The sequence below is a fragment of the Miniopterus schreibersii genome, assembly GCF_964146895.1.
Source record: "Miniopterus schreibersii genome assembly, chromosome: 10".
Classification (NCBI taxonomy): Eukaryota; Metazoa; Chordata; class Mammalia; order Chiroptera; family Miniopteridae; genus Miniopterus; species Miniopterus schreibersii.
In genome coordinates, this window is record NC_138110.1 from 2,229,908 (window position 1) to 2,252,146 (window position 22,239).

The window sequence follows — 22,239 nt, forward strand, 5'->3', positions numbered from 1 at the left end:
AGGAGCCTGGGTCTGTCGGGAGGAGCCTCCCAGCCCCTCCTGGGGAACCCCTTTGTCTGCTGGAATCCCCTTGTCCTCCAGGCACATCTCAGAGGATGCGTCTGCCCTTGTCAGAGGCTCTGCCCGGCGCTGACACCTTCACCCCCACCAAGAAACTGAGGGAGCAAACTCTGCCTTCAAATCTCTGCTTAACTCTTTTCGACCTAAAGGTCCTTTGAAGCTGTTTTTGAATCTAATTTTTATCAATATTTTAATATGATCTGAATCAATCATGAGTCTTAAATCTCTCACACCAGATGTGAGAGCATCCATCAAGTTCTAACTCTAAACATCTTTAGATGGGTGTACACAGAGTGCTTTTGCAGGCTCCGCAAGTGTTTCTGTGACACTCTTTGTCCCTGAAAACCTAACCCTGGGAGAGTTTCACATTCGGCTGCATTTGAGAAGCACATTCCTAGATGGGGCTCGGGCTCTTCTGATGCGGCACTTCTTCAGCACCTGCACATTCTGTGACTTTAGTTGTACATGGTTAAATATATGTGTCAGCTCGACTGGGTCTCGGGGTGCCCAGACCTTTGGGCAAACATGGTCCTGGGTGTGTTTGTGAGGATGCTCTGGATGGAGCGAGCATTTGGATCAGTGTACTTAGTAGAGCAGATTGCTCTCCATGGGATGGGTGGGCCTCACCCAATCAGTTGAAGACCTGAGTAGAACAGAAAGGACAACCTTTCATCTAGAACGAGGGAAGTCGTCCTGCCTGACTCCCTTCAAACTAGGCCGTCTGACTCTTACTGCCTTTGGTCTCCGCCTAAGTTCCTGGGGTCAGGCTGGTTGGCTCTCAGACTAGAACCACACCATTGGCTGTCCTGATGCTCCAGCTGGCCGACTGCAGACTTTGGGGCTTCGTAACCACAGGAGCCAATTTCTTGTAACAAATCTCTTCATCCATAATTCTCTTGGTTCTGCTTCTCTGGAGAGCCCTAATACATATTATTGATTTTTATACCCACGCTTATTTCTGCATATGGTTTTCTTCCCAGGGCAGTTTCGCTCTAAAATGGTGTCTTCGTTTGCAGCCAGGACTCCTTCTGTGGGGACACCCCTCGCTGTGGTTGGGGGAGGGCCCAACCGCTTCCCCCGCCCCCCGTTCCATCTGCATCAGCAGAAGGCAAATAGTCAAGACATGCGTGCTGCTCCCACGATGAACCAACAGCACTCACCTGCACAGGCAACTTAATGAGGGATCAATTTTATGTCCTAACTGTAATAGAAAGGCCAACAGAAAGGAAAGCAATTTCTAATAAAATGCATATTTCAAAATGTGAATGTTCAGGAACGAGCACCCTGGAAGAGGCGGGACTCCTCAGCTGGCTCCCCCCTGTGACTCAGCACCTGAGATGGCAGACCTGGTGAAAACGTGGTGTTCACAGCTCAAGCCCACGAGCCTCTCCAAAACTGATAACAACTCGGGGGGGTACCCTACCCCCAAATTGCAATCTTCTCTTGATTCCCACCAAGGTTGCTTTCCTGGAAAATTCAGTTGTGCTACAAATGCTTTGTGTTCCTTGCAGACCAGCATTAGGACGCCAGGCTCGGATGACTGTTAACAAGCTTCTTCCTACAAGAGTATCCGTGGGCGTTGGAACCTCATGGCAGATGGGTGCACGTCCTCACAGTGCAGGGTGGTCTGGCACCTCTGAGTTCCTACTCCCCTTGCCAATACCAGAAGCGCCCTCTGGTTATTGTGACACCAAAGTGGCAAAATGCACCCAAGGGCCTTGGGATCCTGCTGAGGACCACCTGGTGGGCACCTTCCCTAAGTTGGAAGTGGGGGCTGCCCCTCCTACTGGGGCCAATAAGGGGAGGTTAGAGGCTTGGGCTGCTGTTGTTCACTTGGTCTTCTGCGTGGAAAGGCTGGCCACGAGCTGAGGCACAGGGGCTGAGAGATGTGGATGGGGAACCTGGAATCACTGCAGTTCCTGGATCCAGCTGTTCCTGAAGGTGGCCCTATCCCTACACTTAGAGCTACATGAGCCAATGATGCAGCCAAAGGGATTAACCAGCAGGAGACCATACTGCAATGAAAATCCCATCAAAATAAAGACTATTAGGATCTGTAGGTTTAGATCTTTGAACAAAAGCTCTCCCCACTCCCATCCGCCTACTGCCCAAAGGCCCCTCCCCCACCACACACACATTTCAAACACAACCACCTGGTCGCATGGAAAACGCCACTTTGATTTGGCTTAGTGATTTATAGTCATGTCTCCCTTGGGCCATATTTCCATCCCCAAGATCAATCTTCATACTGACTGTCACAAAACCTTAACCAATCAATCAAGGGGCAGGAGGGATCCAGGATCAGTCAATTATTTTTGAAGCCCTAAGGAATTCCCATTACATTCCAGAATCCATACTTCATCGACCACTCCTTCAGGGCAGGGGTATTCATATTTCAATGCAGAGACACTGGCAAGAAGACAAAAGGCCTGTGGTGGCCGCCCTGCAGTGGAAATGTCATTGCCACATTAAAGTGGGCTCTGGAACCCGGCGACAGCCCCCGGCAGGGTGCCAAGGAGCCAGAAGAAAGGGAGCAGGAGGAGGTGGGCCTGCAGAGTGCTGGTGTCATTGTCTGGTTTGTATAGTATGTGCCTTTGTTTCTTTGGAAGATGATTCTAAATCCCCAGCACTCAACTGCATCTCTGCCTTGGTAAAAAGTAAACTCACCTTCCAAGAAAAGCAGCTTTATCAGCTTAACCTCCTGGCACAATCTGTGTGCACAAGCGCCACCTGTGCCTCCCCAGGGACGCTGCCTCCTTGCTGGGGGGATCTGCCCGAGGGCTGCAGGAAGCCCTGGCCAGTGTGGCTCACTCGGTTGGGTGTCGTCCCTAAAGGTCGCTGGTTCGATTCCCAGTCAGGACACATACCCAGGTTGCAGGCTCAATTCCCAGCAGTTGATCAATGTTTCTCTGTCACAACGATGTTTCTCCTTCCCTCTTCCTTCCCCTCTCTCTAAAATCAATAAAAATATGTATGTATTTTAATCCTCACCTAAGGATATTTTTTCTACTGCTTTTCAGAGAAAGTGGAAGGGAAGAGAGAGAGAGAGAGAAAGAGAGAGAGACAGAGAAAGGAGCATCAATGTGAGAGACACATCGATTGGTTGCCCCCCACACGCACCCCAACCAGGGCCAGGGATCGAGCCTGCAACTGAGGTGCCTGACCCTGGCCCTTCAGCCTGCGGGCCGACACTCTAACTGCTGAGCAAAACCGGCTAGGGCTCAATAAAAACATATTTTAAAGAATTAAAACAAACAAAACAAAAAACAGGTGCTGGAAGCCACAGGTGGGGGCTACACTTTCTAAGCCTCCCAGGAGAACCAGAGGAAAGGTGATGAGGGTTTCCTCCTCTGATAATTAGCCCCCCCCCCCCCCCCCCCCCCCCGTGCAGAAAGTTGGAGCCAGCTTAGCTTTGGTCATTTCTTCTTTGAAATGAAATGCAGCTCCCCAAACTGCTCACAAGACGTTGGAGATGCTCGTGTGCACACATCATCTTATGTAAATCAGAATCACGAAAGGAGAACCGTACAATCGTGATGCTCCTGTGTGCATGTGTGTGCGTGTGTGTGTGCATGCACATGCGTACATGTGTGTGCTTGTGTGCCCACACGTGTGTTTTGAAACCAGATAGAGAAGAACTGCCTTTTCTTATGAAATTTTCTAACATTTTAAAATCACAACAGCACACCTCCTGCACACACAGGCGGGCCCTCACGCACCGGGAAATCACACCGCCTGTTCCCAGCAATGTAAATAGTACTTGGGGATCCGTGCGTTTTGCTTGGCAACGAAGGCACAGTGAATATACTTGAATTCTGCACTCAGTGTCAACCAGAGAGGGTTGCTCAATAAAGGGTAATTTTCTCTCTCCTGAGGACTCATCTAAAATAAAAACAAATATTTAAAGACATGACTAGAGAGCCTGTCACTTTGAGCAAAATAACTGATGGTATTTGTTGCCAGTAACACAATTTGAGTTTCCAAGTTCAAATTAAAATTTTGGAAAACTTGTATCTACCACTCCTGAGCTTGGCAGCCTTTCCCCCAAATAAAGACTTTTGTGATAAGATCTGGTGATATTTGCAAATGTGAGTTTTTGATAGTATTAGTGGAAAATCTGCACAAATTTTGGAACCATTGTTTTCCAAATGGCGAATATGATGTGACCACATTATGCATGGGTAAAAGATTCACTTAAAGTTCAAGAGGGACCTGTGGGCTTTACTTTACTGAGATACGAAGAAGTCACTGATAGGACTTCAGGCCGGATTGCCTCTGGTTGTTCAGAAACTACTTCTGGTTGAGTTTGGTGTTGTATTGAAGGAGAGTGTCCAATTATATGAAAAGACTATTAAAAGACATTTCCCTCTGCCAACTAAATGCCTGTGTGAGACAGCATTTTTTCATATCTTTCCCTCAAAGTGACGCCTCACAGTAAACTGAAAGCTGAAGGGGTTGCAAGAACCCCGGCTCCCTGGCGGCTGGGTCTCTGCGAAGCAGCGTGCCCCTCTCCCTTGGCCTTGAGTTGGGCCAACGTTGACTACAGCTGGTCTCTTTCTGGTAGAATTTCTCTGAAAAACATGAATATCGGTGAAGCCATTCCTACACATGACATTTCCTATAAGGTCACCTCTGGCTTAATTGTTTAGAAGAGATATTGTCAGATTTTAAAGTATAGGACAGACCCAACAATAGTTTGCCGTATATCAATTTCACACCGGGGGATTGCAAAACCCACACTATGCCAACCATGATGGGCCAGACAGGCCCCTGTAGAGGTGGGGAAATCACTTCCTCTCCCCTGGGCTGAGTTCACTCCCAGCCAAATAAAGAGGTGGGACCTGTAACTTCTGATAACGTCTGATCACCTGTCCCCACTGGAGATCAGTCAAGACCCCATGTTTTCTCCCTGTGTGTGTCCTCTGTCAAAAAAAACAAATCTGGACTCAGGTTCGAAGAGGTTTTATTTAAAAGGAGATTGCAATAAGGGGCGGGGCTTCTGACTGGGGGCGGGGCTGCCGAGTGGGGCGGGGCTGCCAAGGAGGGGCGGGGCTTCTGAGTGGGGGCCTGGCTCACCACAAGATCTGCAGGCATCGCAAAGGCCCTGCAGAAAAGGGCTTCTCCTTCCAAGGGTGGGGAAAGCCAAGCTCAGGACCTGGCTTTTGAGTGTCAGGCTGAGTGTGGGTCAGAATCCTGGCCCCTGTGGAGGAGAAAGAAACGTGACTACAGGGTGGTCAAGTTAGCACTTGTCCTTATTGACCAGCTGAGCTGACCTTTACAAGGCCAGAAGTGGGAACACAGAGGTCTGTGTCTGAGCCGTCTCAGGTGTGCAGGGGACACCTCTGCAGTGAGTGGTTTACTGGGACACGGAGCACAGGGCTGGGGTAAAACAACATGGTTGCCTCAAAGCCAAAGTCCACTCTGAACTCCATCCTGGCGGGCTCCTGGAGGCGGCCCAACAACTCCTGAGCACTGACAGTCCCAGGAGATCTGAATGCTAATGCAGGTTTACAGGACAGCCAGGACACCCTCTGGGTGTGCCTCTTGTTCTGGAAGCTGAGCTCTGGGTCTCTCAAGTTACAACAAGTCAAAGTTGGGAGATCTGGGCTGCTGATCCAGGGCCACCATCGTCAAGGACTGAGGGTCCTTCCATCTTCTTGCATCTCCTTCCTGGTCTGTGACCTGCCTTCAAGGTGGAGAGATGGCTATTGACCTTGTGGACACCACCACTGCATTCCCGGCAGGAGACGGCTTTCTCGTTTTATTCCAGAGGTTACATCCTTCCTGCAATTCCATCACATGGTCACACTGAGCTGTGTGGATTTCCTCATTGGGGAAAGTACCCTACTGGGAAATTCCTTGAATATCGAAGCCTTATCTTAAACAATCTCGTGAATTTATTCCACTCGGCTCTATTTGTCTTCTTGTGAAAATCACATTTTAAGTACTTACCAAAGTACTATCACTTTATAAACTGAATAGGCTCTTCCCCTCCCTCCAATGCTGGTGTAAGGTTGAGGACCTTGAGGAGAGCTGGGCACCAGGGCACCAGCCAAACCCTTGGAGAAGCACTTCCATGGACCCTCCCAACGAGCCAGGTAACTATCACTTTATAAACTCTTGTTAATTAAACTTTGTAGAGTTGCAAATACAGAACCTGGGAGGTCTGAATCTAGAAACACCATGACTTTTCAGTCCAGAGAAAATGTGCGTTCAGAGAAAACAGGCTAAAATATAGTCAAGTCTAAAATTGCTCTAAAGAGAGATATTGATTATTGTTTGATACATCAAATAATAACAAAACTGCCAGAAATCTCCAGATTTTCAAAAACAAAAGTTATGATTAAAATGCATACCACTGGGCTTCTGAATCCCATGGGCTGGAGCTTGGGAGTGGTTCAGAGGCTGCGCCCACCCTATGTGGGAGAGACATGCACACTTATGTTCGAAGGTAACATAGCTGGCCTTTGATTTCTTGACTGTGGGGGTAGAGTGTCTCTGAGTCTGGAGTGTCCTGTCCCTTTGAACCTACTTAATATTAACCTCTGAGCCCCTTCTGTGCACCAGACACTCCCTTACGAACTGGACATAGATGATGAATTTGAGAGACACAGCCCCTGTCCTCACGAAAATACACAACTTGCTTTAGAAAGTGATAAGTGCTGAGAATTAAATAAAACCCAGTAGTTATTACACCAGAAAGTGATGGTGGATGCCAAGGTCAGCTAGGGTGATCTGGGAGGTCATCCCCAAGTATATGCCATTTAGACTGGATCCAACCCGGAAGGGAAAGGGCATTTTATTTCAGAGGGAAAAGAAGTGCAAATGGCCTGTGGTCTAAGAAGATGGTGCGAGGGAGGAATTCTGTGAGGGAACAGGGGCAGAGTGGATAAAGAAGGGAATGGTGGGAGTGAGGTCAAGCAGAAAGGCAGGGGCCATATCATATAGTTGATGAGTTTGGGTTTTATTGGAAACATGTACATTGATTAACTTTTATCAATGAGTCTGCATATTTATCAATGAGAGGTATTTATCAATACCTCTGAAGGCACACAGAGGTATTGTCTTTTACCTGACTGCTCTTCAGATAAATGAACAGATATCCCTGTCCCCTGAGCCCTTTCTCCCATTTCCTGCCAGTGTTGCAAGCTGCTCACTACCCTGGTCACTCGCCAATCTGGGACCTGCACCAGTACCTGTCACATGCCAGTCACTTGAGCCAAAGGAGCTGTCTGGGCATGGCTTGCCATCTCATGCTTTCTCGGTCACCACCAAATCCGAGGCTCAGTCAGGTGTCATTTACATCCATTAATCCTAACTCTTCCAAAGTCATTCATTAGTCAGGCTCCAGCCCACACTGTGAGCAGCGGCTCTGAGGAAGCTGGAGAGCCTCAGGCTTTGTTCATGCCGAACATTCAGGATTTGCAGTTATTTTCACCCTTTGTAATTCTACTCTATTGAAAAAAGAACAAAACTTGTGAAAGGACGGTAATGAAAGAGTGAGGGGAGCGGTGCCTGAGCCGGGCACAGAGAGCTCTGGGTTACTGACATTTCCATCTGGGAAGGTTCAGGTAAGACCCCATTTTATACAAACTAGGTCACCTTTGCTTTTTGTCTCCTGCTTCACCAGCTCTTGCTGGCTTATGGTTTCTCCTGGTGCCTGTACTGAGAAGTGAGTCCCGGAATAATCACAAAGATACAAGCCCAGTGAGCACAGGCAGAGAGAGCAGACATCAGAAATAAGCACAGCCCAGGGCTGCTCTCGCTGCTCAGCTCCAGGGGCCTGATTGAACCGCAGGTGTGGAATCGGGTCCTGGGCAACCTGTCTTGAGGATCTTTGTTAGTGAAGCCAAGGAAGGCCTTTTTTGCTCCACAAATCTAAAGTCCTTTAGATGATATAAAATGAATTGGTATTCATGCGATGACTGCTCATACAACCACTTTGAGGTGTTTCACCTGGAAGAGAAAGGCTCCAGGAGAGCAGCATCTGCCTCCTTCTGACTAAACCATCAATCCAGCCATTGATCTATTCCTCATGCTATCCATCCATCCATCCATCCATCCATCCATCCATCCATCCATCCACCCACCCACCCACATAACCATCCATCCATCAACCCACCCACCCACACATCCATCCAGCCACTCACACATCCATCCATCCATCCATCCATCCATCCATCCATCCATCCATCCATCCATCCATCCATCCATCCACCCACCCACCCACACATCCATCCAGCCACCCACACATCCATCCATCCATCCATCCATCCATCCATCCATCCATCCATCCATCCATTCATCCATTTATTTCCATCTATCCATTCATCCATCCATCATTTCCACCCATCCATCCATCTCCATCCATCCATCCATCCATCCATCCACCCATTCATTTATTTCCATCCATCCACCCACCCATCCATCCATCCATTTCCATCCATCCATTCATCCATCCATCATTTCCACCCATCCATCCATTTCCATCCATCCATCCACCCACCCACCCACACAACCATTCATCCATCTGCCCATCCACCCACACATCCATCCATCCATCCATCCATCCATCCATCCATCCATTTCCATCCATCCATTCATCCATCCATCATTTCCACCCATCCATCCATCTCCATCCATCCATCCATCCATCCATCCATCCATCCATCCATTTATTTCCATCCATCCATTCATCCATCCATCATTTCCACCCATCCATCTCCATCCATCCATCCATTCATTTATTTCCATCCATCCATCCATCCATCCATCCATCCATCCATCCATCCATTTCCATCCATCCATTCATCCATCCATCATTTCCACCCATCCATCCATCTCCATCCATCCATTCATCCATCCATCCACCCATCCATCCATCCATTTCCATCCATCCATCAACCCTTCCCACACACATCCATCCATCCATCCATCCACCCACCCACCCACACAACCATTCATCCATCTACCCATCCACCCACACATCCATCCATCCATCCATCCATCCATCCATCCATCCATCCATCATTTCCATCCATCCATCAACCCTTCCCACACACATCCATCCATCCATCCATCCATCCATCCATCCATCCATCCATCCATCCATCCATTTATTTCCATCCATCCATCCATCCATCCATCCATCCACACATCCATCCATCCATTCATTTCCATCCATCCATCCATCCATCCATTTATTTCCATCCATCCATCCATCCATCCATCCATCCATCCATCCATCCATTTATTTCCATCCACCCATTCATCCATCCATCATTTCCACCCATCCATCCATCTCCATCCATCCATCCATCCATCCACCCATTCATTTATTTCCATCCATCCACCCACACATCCATCCATCTCCATCCATCCATCCATCCATCCATCCATCCATCCATCCATCCATCCATCCATTTCCATCTATCCATTCATCCATCCATCATTTCCACCCATCCATCCATCTCCATCCATCCATCTATCCATCCATCCATCCATCCATCCATCCATCCATCCATCCATCCATTTATTTCCATCCATCCATTCATCCATCCATCATTTCCACCCATCCATCCATCTCCATCCACCCATCCACCCACCCACACAACCATTCATCCATCTACCCATCCACCCACACATCCATCCATCCATCCATCCATCCATCCATCCATCCATTTCCATCCATCCATCAACCCTTCCCACACACATCCATCCATCCATCCATCCATCCATCCATCCATCCATCCATCCACACATCCATCCATCCATCCATTTATTTCCATCCATCCATTCATCCATCCATCATTTCCACCCATCCATCCATTTCCATCCATCCATCCATCCATCCATCCATCCATCCACCCACCCACACAACCATTCATCCATCTACCCATCCACCCACACATCCATCCATCCATCCATCCATCCATCCATCCATCCATTTCCATCCATCCATCCATCCATCATTTCCATCCATCCATCAACCCTTCCCACACACATCCATCCATCCATCCATCCATCCATCCATCCATCCATCTCCATCCATCCATCCATCCATCCATCCATTTCCATCCATCCATCTCCATTCATCCATTTCCATCCATCCTTCCATCCATCCATCCATCCATCCATCCACCCATCCATCCATCCATCCATCCATCCATCCATCCATCCATCCATCCATCCTTTTCATTCATCCATTCACCCACGCATCCATTCATTCACACATCCATACTCTTGTCCTCCCTCCATTTCTCCTTCTTTTCTTCCTTCCTTCCATTCATTTATGCAAAGCATACGGTCATGTAACCACCACCAGAATCCAGACACAGGACATTGCACCCCCCACCCACCCCAGCCCCTGGCAGCCACTAATCTGTTTCTGTCCCTACATCTCCATCTCCTCCAGAATGACATGTAAATGGAATCACACAGCCTGGAGTCTTTGAGGCTGGCTTCTTTCGAGGAGTGGAATGTGTTGAGACTCATGCACCTTGCTGAATGCATCAAGAGTTGTTTCCTTTGGGTGCTGACTGACATTCTGTCGGTTTGTCATCAATCTCGCATGCAGGGTTTTGTTGACAAAGACTTTAATTTTTTACTCTGGTAAGTTCTCTGGGTTGGGGTTGCTGGTTGTGCAGTAAATTTCAATTTATAAGAAACTCCTAAGTGTTGTCCAGAGAGACAGTGTCAGTTTTCATCCCCCTGGTAATGAGTGTGGGATCCTATGTGCTTCCTTCTGGCCAGCATTTGGTATTGCCATATTTTTTCTTAAAATTTGAACATTCCAATGGGATATCGTGGTATCTCATTGTGGTTTTAATTTGCATTTCCCCAGTGACTAGGGATGGTGGGTTTATTCATGGGCTTATTGCCCATTTATAGATATTCTTGGGTGACGTGACGTGTCCATTTAACCTTTGTTTTGCTGGCTTTATTTTGTCTTATGTGTTGAAGGGCTTCCAAAGACTTTATTATGGGGAAAAGAGAGAGCACACGAAAAGGTGCATAGCTTGATAAAAGTGATGTGAGTACAGGAAGGTGACATCTGGAGCTGCATCAGGTACTTTTCCAGAATTCCAGGTCAAGACCATATCAATGGTGGGGCAGTCCCCCCCCCACCAAAGACCCTGCAACTCCGTGCTCCTGTTATATGTAGAACACACAGTCAATATCTGACCATTGCTGTTGGTGTACAAGATGACGGGACTTTGATCCGACCAATTGGTTTCATATTATTTACACTACCAAGTAACAAACAGCTCATATTAGTTACTTAACAAGCCCTTGTTGGGTGCATGTGAAATTCAGTCCTTGCCTACTAGGTCCTGTATTTGGTTTGAAAAACCAAGATCTGTTAGAGAGAGAATTAGAAAGGCCACTTGTGACACTATTGGAGATGGGCACCAATGAGAAATCTGTGGGGAGCAGGGTCTTATGGGGTATGGGAAGGGGAGCCCAGGCTGGCCGGAAACGAAGGCTCACACCCACGGTGGTGGTGGGGTAGGGGCTAGGGCTGGCATTACTAGGGCAGGGGAAGGCCAAATGATGGAGGGCCTGACTTGTGATGCGGGAAACTGGTCTTGGTTTGACATTCTCCAAGCCCTGTTCCTATTCTGGGGATAGACTGGCTAGGGTCACTGGGGTCACAGCATCAGCCGCAAATGCATTTGCTGAATGGGGTGTTTACCTGTCAGATCCCTACTGAGAACCAGACATCACTCCATCAAGAAATGTCTAACATTTTGTCAGATAACTCAGGTCACACCTAGAATGTTGTGAAGTTGGGCAAGAAGAGGTGAAAAGTCCCCAGGCTTCCCCAGTGAGGAGGCTCCAAGTGGAACTCTCATTAGTGGACATGCTTACCACAGAATTTCCCTAATCGCTGGCTCACAGGATGGTGCTGGAGCTGCACAGCCTCCCTGCGCCCCAGAAATTAACACTCACCTACAGCTGCTCACAGCCCAGCAGACTGTGGAGCGGTTTCTGGGGATGCATCTGGATCCTGAAAACCACCTTTTAAGGAAACATTTCAAGTTTTACTTCCAAAGGGACACCCCAGGAGTTGATGCGTCACCTTCGTGTGGCCTTACGTCTTTGTGCAGCATTTGCTTCAGAGCTGGTGGGCTGTACCAGCTCTTCCAAGGTGGCCTTTGTCTCAGACGCTGGTCTGAGAAGTGACTCCTTTAGCTAGCCCTGCTGATTCATGACTTGGGGACATTGTGTTCCTCCAATTTGACTCCACATTCCCCCAGTTGCCCCAGTAATGTGGTCATGTGTTTCTAAAATAGGCTTCCGACGCACCTTGGACCAGGGAGCGGTCGGCAAACCGTGATCCTCAGGTCAAATCCACCCAACACCTGTTTCTATAAAGAAAGTTCAGCCGGAATACAGCCACGCCCATCCGTGACCCTGCATCCGTGGCTGCAGTGGCAGACTTCAGTCCTTCCCACGGAGACATCGGCCATCAAGTCTAAAATATTTGCCATCTGCACCTTTGCCTGGGGTTGCTAGGCGAAGCTGTGCTCCCCCTCCTGCCACCCAGCAGCTGCAATCCTGGGAAGTCTCTTACTAACATCTCCAGCAGCCAAGCCCATTGAACTGAGGGCTACGGTTTTGACCTGTAAATTAAATGAGGACAGGCTTTCTGAAGGCCCACGCACAGACCCGCTGCTTCCCACAGAATCACAGAGGGACCGTGGGCACTGTGTGTCCCTGTCCAGGAAGCCATGGGAGAGTTGAGGGCAGAGAAGCCACTGGCAGGTGACTTTGGGTGAGGTAGGTGGGGATTCCTGGGCCCGTCTCCGAGTGTTGCCTGGAAACCCCAGTGGGGTTCGGGCTGCCGTCACTGTGTCCAGAGCAGTGGAGGCGGGGTTGAACCATGTAAGGCATTTATTGAGAAGGCCGGCCAACCAAGAAGACAGGGACCATATGAGCATCTAAAACCTGACTTAAGGAGTGGCCTGAGGGATAGGGTTATATAGGGAAATGGGGTAAACTGAGGCCGGGAACAGAATGCAGCTACGTGCAGCCCCTGAGGTCTGCAGGCTTCTGCTATTGTTCTTGGTCATCTGTGATGCCTCAATAAGGTGATATCTTGACTCCTGGTTGGGTCGGCCTGACCATGACTGTTCGCAGGTACATTGTCCACCGCTGCGTCACCGCCTTAATTGCTTTGTCAAAAATCAAGGGGAGTGTACGGGCGCAAAGGCCTAGGAGAAAGAAACTTAAGGAAAAAGAAACCTAAACCCCTGTTCACATGACTATATGTGCTCTATAATTTATAAGTAATATGAATATATTTCAGATTAATGCAGGTGCTCAATCTATGGACATTATAAGTGCCCCTATCACGGAGAACTTCTTTTTCTTTGGGACTTTTTTCTCATTTCACATTCGCAGAGGCCTCCATTCTGGGATTGACACTGAGATTGACAAATCATCTCAGCCGTTAGATTAAATGTGAAAACAGGTCCACGGAGCTTCTGGTGAGAATGTGAATCATTTGGAGACCCGAGTTTCTCAAATCGACAAAGTGAGGGTCTTGCTTTTAAAGCTCCAGCTCCTTGCCCTCGGGTCCCCATCCCTGGTTTAGAGGCAGAGACCACGCACCCACCCACCTGGTTGCCTGTAGGGAGCTCATCGGTGAATTTGCCATCCTGGGTGGGGGTTCTCCAGCTCCCCTGACCTTCCCCCTCTCTGAGCAGGTGTCCAAGCCCTGTCAGGAGGAGCAGCAATGACCCTGGGCCACCCTCCCAGACTCCTTCAGGCCAGCTCACCTGGGCCTGTGGATGCGTGAGCACTGGTTAAAAACCCAAATGAACAAAAACATTAGGCTGCTTTACTGCTGGGGTTTTTGTTTGTTTGTTTTGTTTCTGTGACAGAAGAAAACACAATAGATAGTTCATGATCCCGTTGCTCTACTTGTCAATTGCAAAATAAGAGGAAATGCATGGCTAGAAAACAGGGGTGCAGAGAGAGCCAAGTCCTCTCCCCAGGTAAAACTCAGAGGAGTATTTGTTTGCTTGGTGGCTCCTTAGAAATGTGTTAGTCCATGTACCTGTTTACCCAAAGAGTTAAAAGTTTATTTCAAATAAATTCTCTGCCCAGGATTTGACGCCTGTCCCGAGCGCTTCTGTGTGCACCTCTTTCCATTTGTAAGGGCTGCACAGAGTTCCCAAGCACGCATTTCTCTGATTTGTGCCGGACAAGCTCTGGGGTCTTGCCTGGAGTCCTGCGTGGTGATAATGCTGTCACTTCTTCCCCAGAGGACAGCTGCCAGGGTGCCGTCCTTGCGTGGGGCTGTGGGTCAAAGGCGTTGTGTGCATTGTCACCCTAAATGCATGCGGGGGGCCTGGGCTGGGACTCCTGGACTGGGACACTGAAGCGGAAACTCGAAGGCTGGAGGTCACTGGGAGCTCTCGAGGAGTCTTTGCAGGAGAGCTGGAAACCGGTTTCCCTAGGCCGCCCTGGAGCTCCCTTCCCCGGACAGCCCAGGGCCATGCCCTCCCCATCGTGGCGGTGGATTCCAGCGGGTGCAAAATTACATCCCTGGGGAGGTTTGGGCACTGAGTTTGAATTTAGACTCACCCACTTAGTAGTTGTGTGACCTGGACAGTGAATCGTCCCTGCAATAGATGTACTGGCATCAACAATAAAGGGTGATTTGAATGACCTGGAATGGGGCGTCCGCCTGTGGCCTCACTAGAATCATGTCCTTAATGAGCTGAGTGAGGCCGGAACTGACCCAACCCTGAGGTGTCCAGGGACACAGAGCGCCCGGACAGTAGACTACAAGGGGACAGGTGTCCTCAGAGACTCCCGGCCTCCTTTCCACGTTGCAGGTGGATGTGCCAGAGGACACCCTTTGGCTTCCTGGATAATTACCCAAATTGGGATCTCTTTGCTTGAAGGGATTTTTTCAGGGGGTTCAGGAGAGAAGCAAGTGCCAAGGACGTTCCTGTCATCACCAGGTTGATCGTTCCTATCAGCGATTTTCCACTTTTTCCATCTCACGGCACACAAACTAATTATTACAATTCTGCGGCACACCAAAAATATATTTTTGCCGATCTGACAAAAAAATAGGTATAATTTTGCTTCCTTCACACAGGATAGCTAGTGTTGTGTTGGCTGTTGTCATTTTTCTATTTGACAGTCGGAGGGAGAAGAGGTCAGTGCCCTGATTAAATGGTCAGGCACCGCATGCGTTAAGAATTCTCGTGGCTCACTGGCTGGAATCGCTGGTTTATATAATTCCAGCAGCTTCCTCCACAGAGGGCCTGCGAGGGCATTTCTGGCGGGGAGGAGGCGCTTTGGGGAGGAAGATGCAGAAAACATGGCCCCGGTTCCCTGCGCTCTGCACTGGTCCCCTGCGCTCTGCGTGTCCAAAGTTTTCCCTAAAATGTTGTCGTCAAGGTTTGCGTCGTTGCCTCTGTTCTCGTGACTGTGTGTTCATAACGATATACGAATCCCCGATACGGACTGAGCTTTCCTGCGTCGCGCGTGGCCTCTCCCACCCCTAAAGTTAGCAAAGGCCCTGCTGGGACCCTCTCCACCGACCCTGCAGCTTCTCGGAGGCTGTGGGTGGGCCATGAGCAGACGGCTCCTTCAGATGTTCTGGGGCGCGGGGCTCTCCCTCAAGGCGGTCCCTGCGCCTGCTCCCTCTCTGGGGCCCTCTGTCGGGCACTGGCACCCTCTCTTCACTTCTGTGTCTGGCTCGGTTCACCTGGAGGCTGAGCCCCAGTTGCAGTTCACTTTCTGGAAATGCGTCCCACATGAGTCACTGTTACTCCGTGTCTGTTCCCCCCACAGGAGCGTCCGCAGGGGCCGTGTTGTTCGCTGACATCCCGAGGCCTGTCTCCGCGCCGGGACATAGTAGGTGCTCAGTAAATGCTGCTCAGTTTGAAGGGGGGGTGAGCAAATGTCGGGGGGCCTGGCCGAGAACGCCAGCCGTACCACTCCGAGTCCCCGCAGGGAGGGATGCTGGGGGAGTCTGACTGTCCCGACTTCACCTGCCCTTCAGACTTGGGGAGCAGGGGGCCCGGAGGAGGCAGCGAGGCCCTGCTGTTTGCATCCAGCCCGGTTCTTGTTCTTGCAAAAAGCGGTCCCTCTGCTTCCTCACTCTCCTGGGGTGCTCTTGGCATTGACCTGGTCTGAGTATTCTGACCCGATTGGTCTGAAGTGGACCCAGGTGGGACATTTCACTGAAGTCCCAGGTGACCCCGGTGAGCCAAGCCTAGAGGGCCTGCTGTGTGCTGTGAGCAGAGCTGGGGTTCCCAGGCAGCCGCCACATATGATGTCACCAGTCTCTTCCCCTCCCCCTGCCTTTGTTCGGACTTCTCTGGGGATCTGTCTCTCCTTTGGTCTTCCCTTTATCCATCAACAAGAAACACCCAGTGCGTAGCATTTGCCAGGTGGTCTGAGCACCGAGGATGCAGAGATGGAGACGAGGTGCCACCCTCTGACCTCAGCACTCATGCTCAGGCAGCCCCTCCTTGGCTGGCCGAAAAGAATGTCCCCTGTCACCCAGCAGTTTCCCAAAGTCATCCCCATCCGGGGCCTGTCAAGGGGCACAGTTCTGCAACGCCCTGTCCTGGTCAGCAGGTCCTGGGAACCGCTCCCAGCAGCTCCACCCAGTCGCCACTCTGATAAGAGCGTGTCCTTGAGTCGAAACCCCTGGCCAGGGAGACTCAGTGCGTTACAACCAGCTTAACAAGAGGGAGATTCTAGTGGACACGATGAGTGAAATCCCCGACGGACAGGGCCCTCAGGCCGCGTCTCTCCTCCACCCGCCGGGAGCAAGAGGGGTGGACCCCACAGGGAAAGTTTGAAATGGAACTGAATTTTCGGCAATATGGTTCATTCGCAGAGGCCAGAGTCTTGAAGAGGCCCGAGGAGGGGGCTGAACTCTCGTTTCTCTGATGCTGTTCATTTGAGGAGACTTAGGGCCATGCCTTTGATGCCAGACTTCTCTTCTGCCACCATGAATGGGTCCAAGGTCAAGTCAAACCCAGATGCCGACTCTTGGAAAATGCCCCCAGCTTCCAACTTAAACCTGAGAAGTCCAGACAGAATCACAAGGTCGCTCAGTGGAGGGAAGGAGAGAGAGAAGGGACACGAGTCCTGGAGAGAACTGAGAGTCAGGAAGTTCAGTTCCCGCGCGGCCAGGAGACGCGGGTGAAGGGTGTGGGCGCGGGTTTCTATCTGTGCCGCACGCTGAATGCTATCTGAAAGGAAACTGCCTTAGACAGTGAATTAGGCAAAACTGCCCTATGACTTTGGATTAATCTTACACTAGCTTTAATATTTAATAGTCATCATGAATCACATTTTCACAGACTACATTAGAGATTCGGGGAGGGCTTTTGTTGATTTAGTAGTATTATTATTAACTATTGCACTAAAATCTTCCTTTAAAGAAAGCATCGAATCAGTTGCATTTTATTCAATTATATCAAAAAGCAGACAAACTAAATGTCACTGGCCAGTTGATGTTGGCGGATTCAGTCCAGTGTGGAAGGGTCCCTGTAATTCACACGTTACCAAAGAGCCAGATCAGGTCCCCAGAGGCGCAGGTTAGCGTCCGTGATTGTTCCCTCTTGATTTATTTCGTGACTGTACAGAAAGTTGGCCGGCAGGTTGATAGTAAAATGTGGTCGGCGCAGGAGGGAGGGTAACTTGGCAGAGCTCAAAGCCCGGACGGAAAATGGCTTGAGGTTGTGGATACTCGGTGGCGCACGTGGCAATCCCTGAGCCCCTGGCTGACAGAGACAGGTTTCCAGCCGGTCAGGTGCGTTCCCTGCTGTTGGTTCTTGAGCTCAGCTCCCAAATGCGTCTGAATGTGACTTGACCCGAACATGCTCTTGGTGGCAAGATGGTAAGCGCTCATCAAAGAGTCCTCAGATGAACAGCTTCGGGGAAACGAGAGTTTAGCTCCTTCCTAGGGCTGGACCCCGACTGTAGCTTTACGCAGTTAGCCGGGGCCAGGCAGACACAGGTGGGGACAGTGGCAGGGTGTGTGGAGGAGAAGCCAGGGGACACGTTAGGGTAGCAGAGCTGCTCTTCCACCCACACAGCCCAGATCAGCCGCCAGGAGCCAGGGGCCTGGGCAGCAAGGGAGGGCCTGCCCCCCTGTGTCTAAAAGAGCCACACACGCTCGTGGGGCACAGTGCAGACTCGGAGTCGCAGCCCCAGCCCACTCTAAGCTCCTGGCTCCTGACGTGGGTAAAGCAGTGTATCCTGTTCACTCACCGCATGTGTTCTGAGAGCCTGCCAGTGGGCCCGGGTGCTCGGCCACGGTCAGGGCCGCACAGGCTGCCAGGCCCTGGGGGGCTGGTGCAGGTGGCTCCCCTGCTCGAGTTGCCCTGTCCTCGTGGAAGCAGTGTGGCTTTTAGACAAAAATGAAATAATAATAAAAACACACAGTTCAAGCAATTTCCAGTTTCAGGTTTTATCCAGCTGAACTCTGGGGCTGTGGAAAGGGGTGGTCATGCTCATGCAGCATCCAGCGTGGTAGACGGGTGACTATGCAAACGGAGTGGCTACCAGCTCCTAAAGCCCTACAGCCAGCTTGCCGAGACCATGGTGCTTGTCACACTCTCTGGGGCCTGCACGGAAAAGAAACTATGGGTGGAACGCACAGCATGGGCAGTGCCCACAGAAGGCGTCCACCGCCAGAGGCGGAGGCTCCGCTGTGCCCTGAGCTGCCACACACTGAACTCGGTGCGGCCCCGGGAGGGAGGTGGCGGGCAAGCCGGCCTGCCTCAGCCGCCACGTGCTGAACACAGGAGCCGTTCACACAGCGCGGCCTCCCAGGGCTCCGACCGCCTCTGGAAAGGCAGAGGCTGCCGGCTTCCGAGCCGAGAGCCCGCAGCCGGGGGTGTCGTCTGTGCTGTCCCTCACCCGCCCTCACTGACGGCGGCGAGGAGAGGAGTTCCACGGAGCCTCTCGTGTCCCGTCGTGTCCCGGTTGCTGGTGGGTGTGCATGGGGCTATCGTGAAGCCTTGCAGTTGTTTCCAGGAAAGGGTGATGCAGCCTTAGAAAGCTCACAGCCCCACGTGTCCCCACGGAGGACGCCTGTGGCTCGGTGCCCTAAAACACGTAAATACATCCCAGGCCCTGAGTAGAATGCACAGCCTAGATCTCTCCAGGCTGATTGCTCAGATTTGAGGATTTTCTGACAGTTTGAGCACAAGAAATAATGGGAGAGAGAGAGGGAGAGAGAGGAGCTGGGGATGCGGGCAGCAAAGAACATCATATTTCTCTTCCTTAAAAGAGACACCGGGGTTGACAGGCCCATCCTTTTATTTCTGCATTAGGCTCCACGGAGTGTTCTTATTTAGGTAGCGATCTTTTAGAAAAGATACTGTTTTCAGCAAAACACACACACGCCTAAGTCGCTGGGGTGATACTTGCCATGGCGATTTTGTGGATGAAGAGCTGTTGTGAGCTGCTTTGTGCCTGAGCCACTGTTAACAGCTGTGGGCCAGTCCTCTCCTGGCAGAAACAACCCCACGGCTCCCGGCAGGCTGCTCAGCGTTCGCCTCTGCCTCCTGCAGAGCCCTGGGCCCAGCACTTGCCCCTTAAAATTCAGAAGGGGAGGTCCCGGGAGGGGCAGATCCGTTTGGATGCCTGACTTCCCTGAGCCCGTGGCCTGACCAGAGGGCACAGGCATGGAAGCCCAGGGCAGGTGGGACGCGGGGGTGCAAACCCTTATGGCAGGAAGACAGAATTACAAATATGCGCATCCAAGAACAGGCCGGAGCGCAGAGCGTTCGAAGCCAGAGTGGATAGCGCCGGGCGGAGAAACAGGCAGTTCTACAGCAGTAGCTGGACAGGCCACCGGCCCTCCCTCAGCAACGGGCACGACAGGCAGAGGGCAGGACCGAAGGGGCTGGAGCAGGTAGCACAACCGCCACCTGGACTGGCGCACACACGGAGCACTCGACCCGACCGCAGCGCACGCACATTTTCCTCAAGCGCTCATCGGGCATTTTCCAGGATAGATTATACGTTAGGCCACAGATTAAGTTTATTTTCACAGATAAACCTCGTGCAAAGTATCTTCTCTGACCACAGTGAGATGAAGTGAGGTGTCAGGAGCAGAAGTAACACTGGGAACCTGACCCATTTGTGGAAACTTATCAATCAATCAAAGAAGAAACCGCAGGAGATATTAGAAAATTCCTAGAAACAAATGAAAATTAAAACACAACATACTCAAGTTTACAGGACTCGGCAAAGCGGTGGTAAGAGGAAATTTATAGCCAAAAACACTTACCTTAAAACACAAGAAAAGATCTCAAGCCAGCAACCTAACTTTACAACTTAAGGACCGAGAGAAGGAAGAATAAATTAAGGCCAAGGTTAGCAGGAGGAATGGAAGAATTAACAGTGGACGAGATGAAACAGTAGAGGAAATGGGTGAAAACAAAAGTTGGTTCTTTGAAAAGATCAATGAAACGACGAATCTTTAACCAGCTAGACTACCCACGCAGGCAGATACCAACACAGTGAGTGCATCTTCCCATAACTGATCCCTTCTCTCTTCTAATTTAAAGGACAACTGAAAAAACCCCACAGTTCTAAGGCTGCGTGGAGGGTGCACCGTACAGCCTGCAACCGGCCCCGCGGCGGCCGAAGCGGGGCGAGCGCAGAGCACGGGGGGCTCCGGGGTTCCCGCAGAACCCCGCGTTCACCCAAGCAGGACTGTCCGAAGAGAAGAGGCTAACTATAATCCCCAGGGAAACCCCCGGGAACATCGCTAAAAAATGCAGTGGAAGAAATAATAAAGACATTTAAGTACTACCCTAGGGAATGTGTATTTAGCTCTAACGAAGGCAGTGGCGGTGGGCCGAGGAATCAAAAGGCAGAAGACACAGGAAACAACGGCAGGTGCAGCTTCTACCTTATCAGTGGTTAGATTACACTTAAAGTCCAAATCAGAGGCTGAACAGACGAAATCTGTGCAAAATATGGTCCAATATATGCTCCACATTCAAGGCCTAAGAGACTGGAAGGGAAGGGTGACATTCAAACAGTAACGGAGAGAGATCGGGGTGGCCGCATTAATGTCGGACAGAACTCACTTCACTCGTGAGACTGCTGATGGAGACAAAGGCGTATACGTTAGGGTGGGACAGGGCCGCCGACCCACCCGCGGGACACAGTGGCTGTAAACGCAACTCCGTGAGTGGCAGAGCCTCCGCCGCAGGAAGGCGAGGCGGGCTGACGGGAGGCGCGGACCCGTGGCAGCAGTCGGCGGCTCCGCTAGCAGGCGGGTCAGGAGGCGGGTCTGTAAGGAAACAAGATAATTCAACACCGCAGACCAGCCGGAGTGGCATGAGCCTGCGGAGAGCCCCCGACGAAGCCGGTGCGCGTTCTTTTCAAGCTCGCGTGGAACCTTCGACCCGGTACCCTCGTGGCAGCCAGTAAAGCGAAGGTTAATAAAGTTGAAAGGGCAAAAATCGTCGAACAGGCTCTCTGGCCTGTGGAGTTAACGGAAATTAATAATGGAAGGAAGTTTGGGGAAGTCCCCAATACCTGAAAATTAAGCACATGCTGTTGTGTAACAGTGAGTCAAGGACGAAATTACAAGAGGAATCGGAAAATACTCCGAAATGAATTTTAAAACACACACACACAACATGCTAAATCCATAGGATACAGCTAAAGAATCTCTTACTCATTTTTTAAAGAGAAAGGCTTTCGATCAATAACCTCAACCTCCACCCTGAGAAACTAGCAAAGGCCAAGCCAAGGAGGCCGACGGGAGGCGCTGGGAGGCGAGGGGGGTCGGCGTGGAGGCAAGTGAAACAGGAGGCAGCAGGCAGGCCGCGGGGGCCAGGCTGGGGGGTCGCGCTGACCGTCCTCAGCGACGCGCGGCGAGGGATTCAGTTTGTGTCCAGACGTAGGTCTTTGGGAACGCAGAGGGAGAGGGTGCCTCCAAATTGTCCGCGTCCTTGCCTGGCGCCCTGCGTTTGATCCAGACCAGGGGCGCCGTAGGTTCTTCTTTGACGCAGGTGCTGGAATCATTGACCCCTGTGAGGTCACACACCACTTTTTACCGAATAGACAGAAAACCGCCATCGTTGCCATCACCGTGGCCTTGGTCATCCTAAATTGCGTCGCAACCATCGCCATCGGCATCACCCTGTGGGAGGATGGACAGGA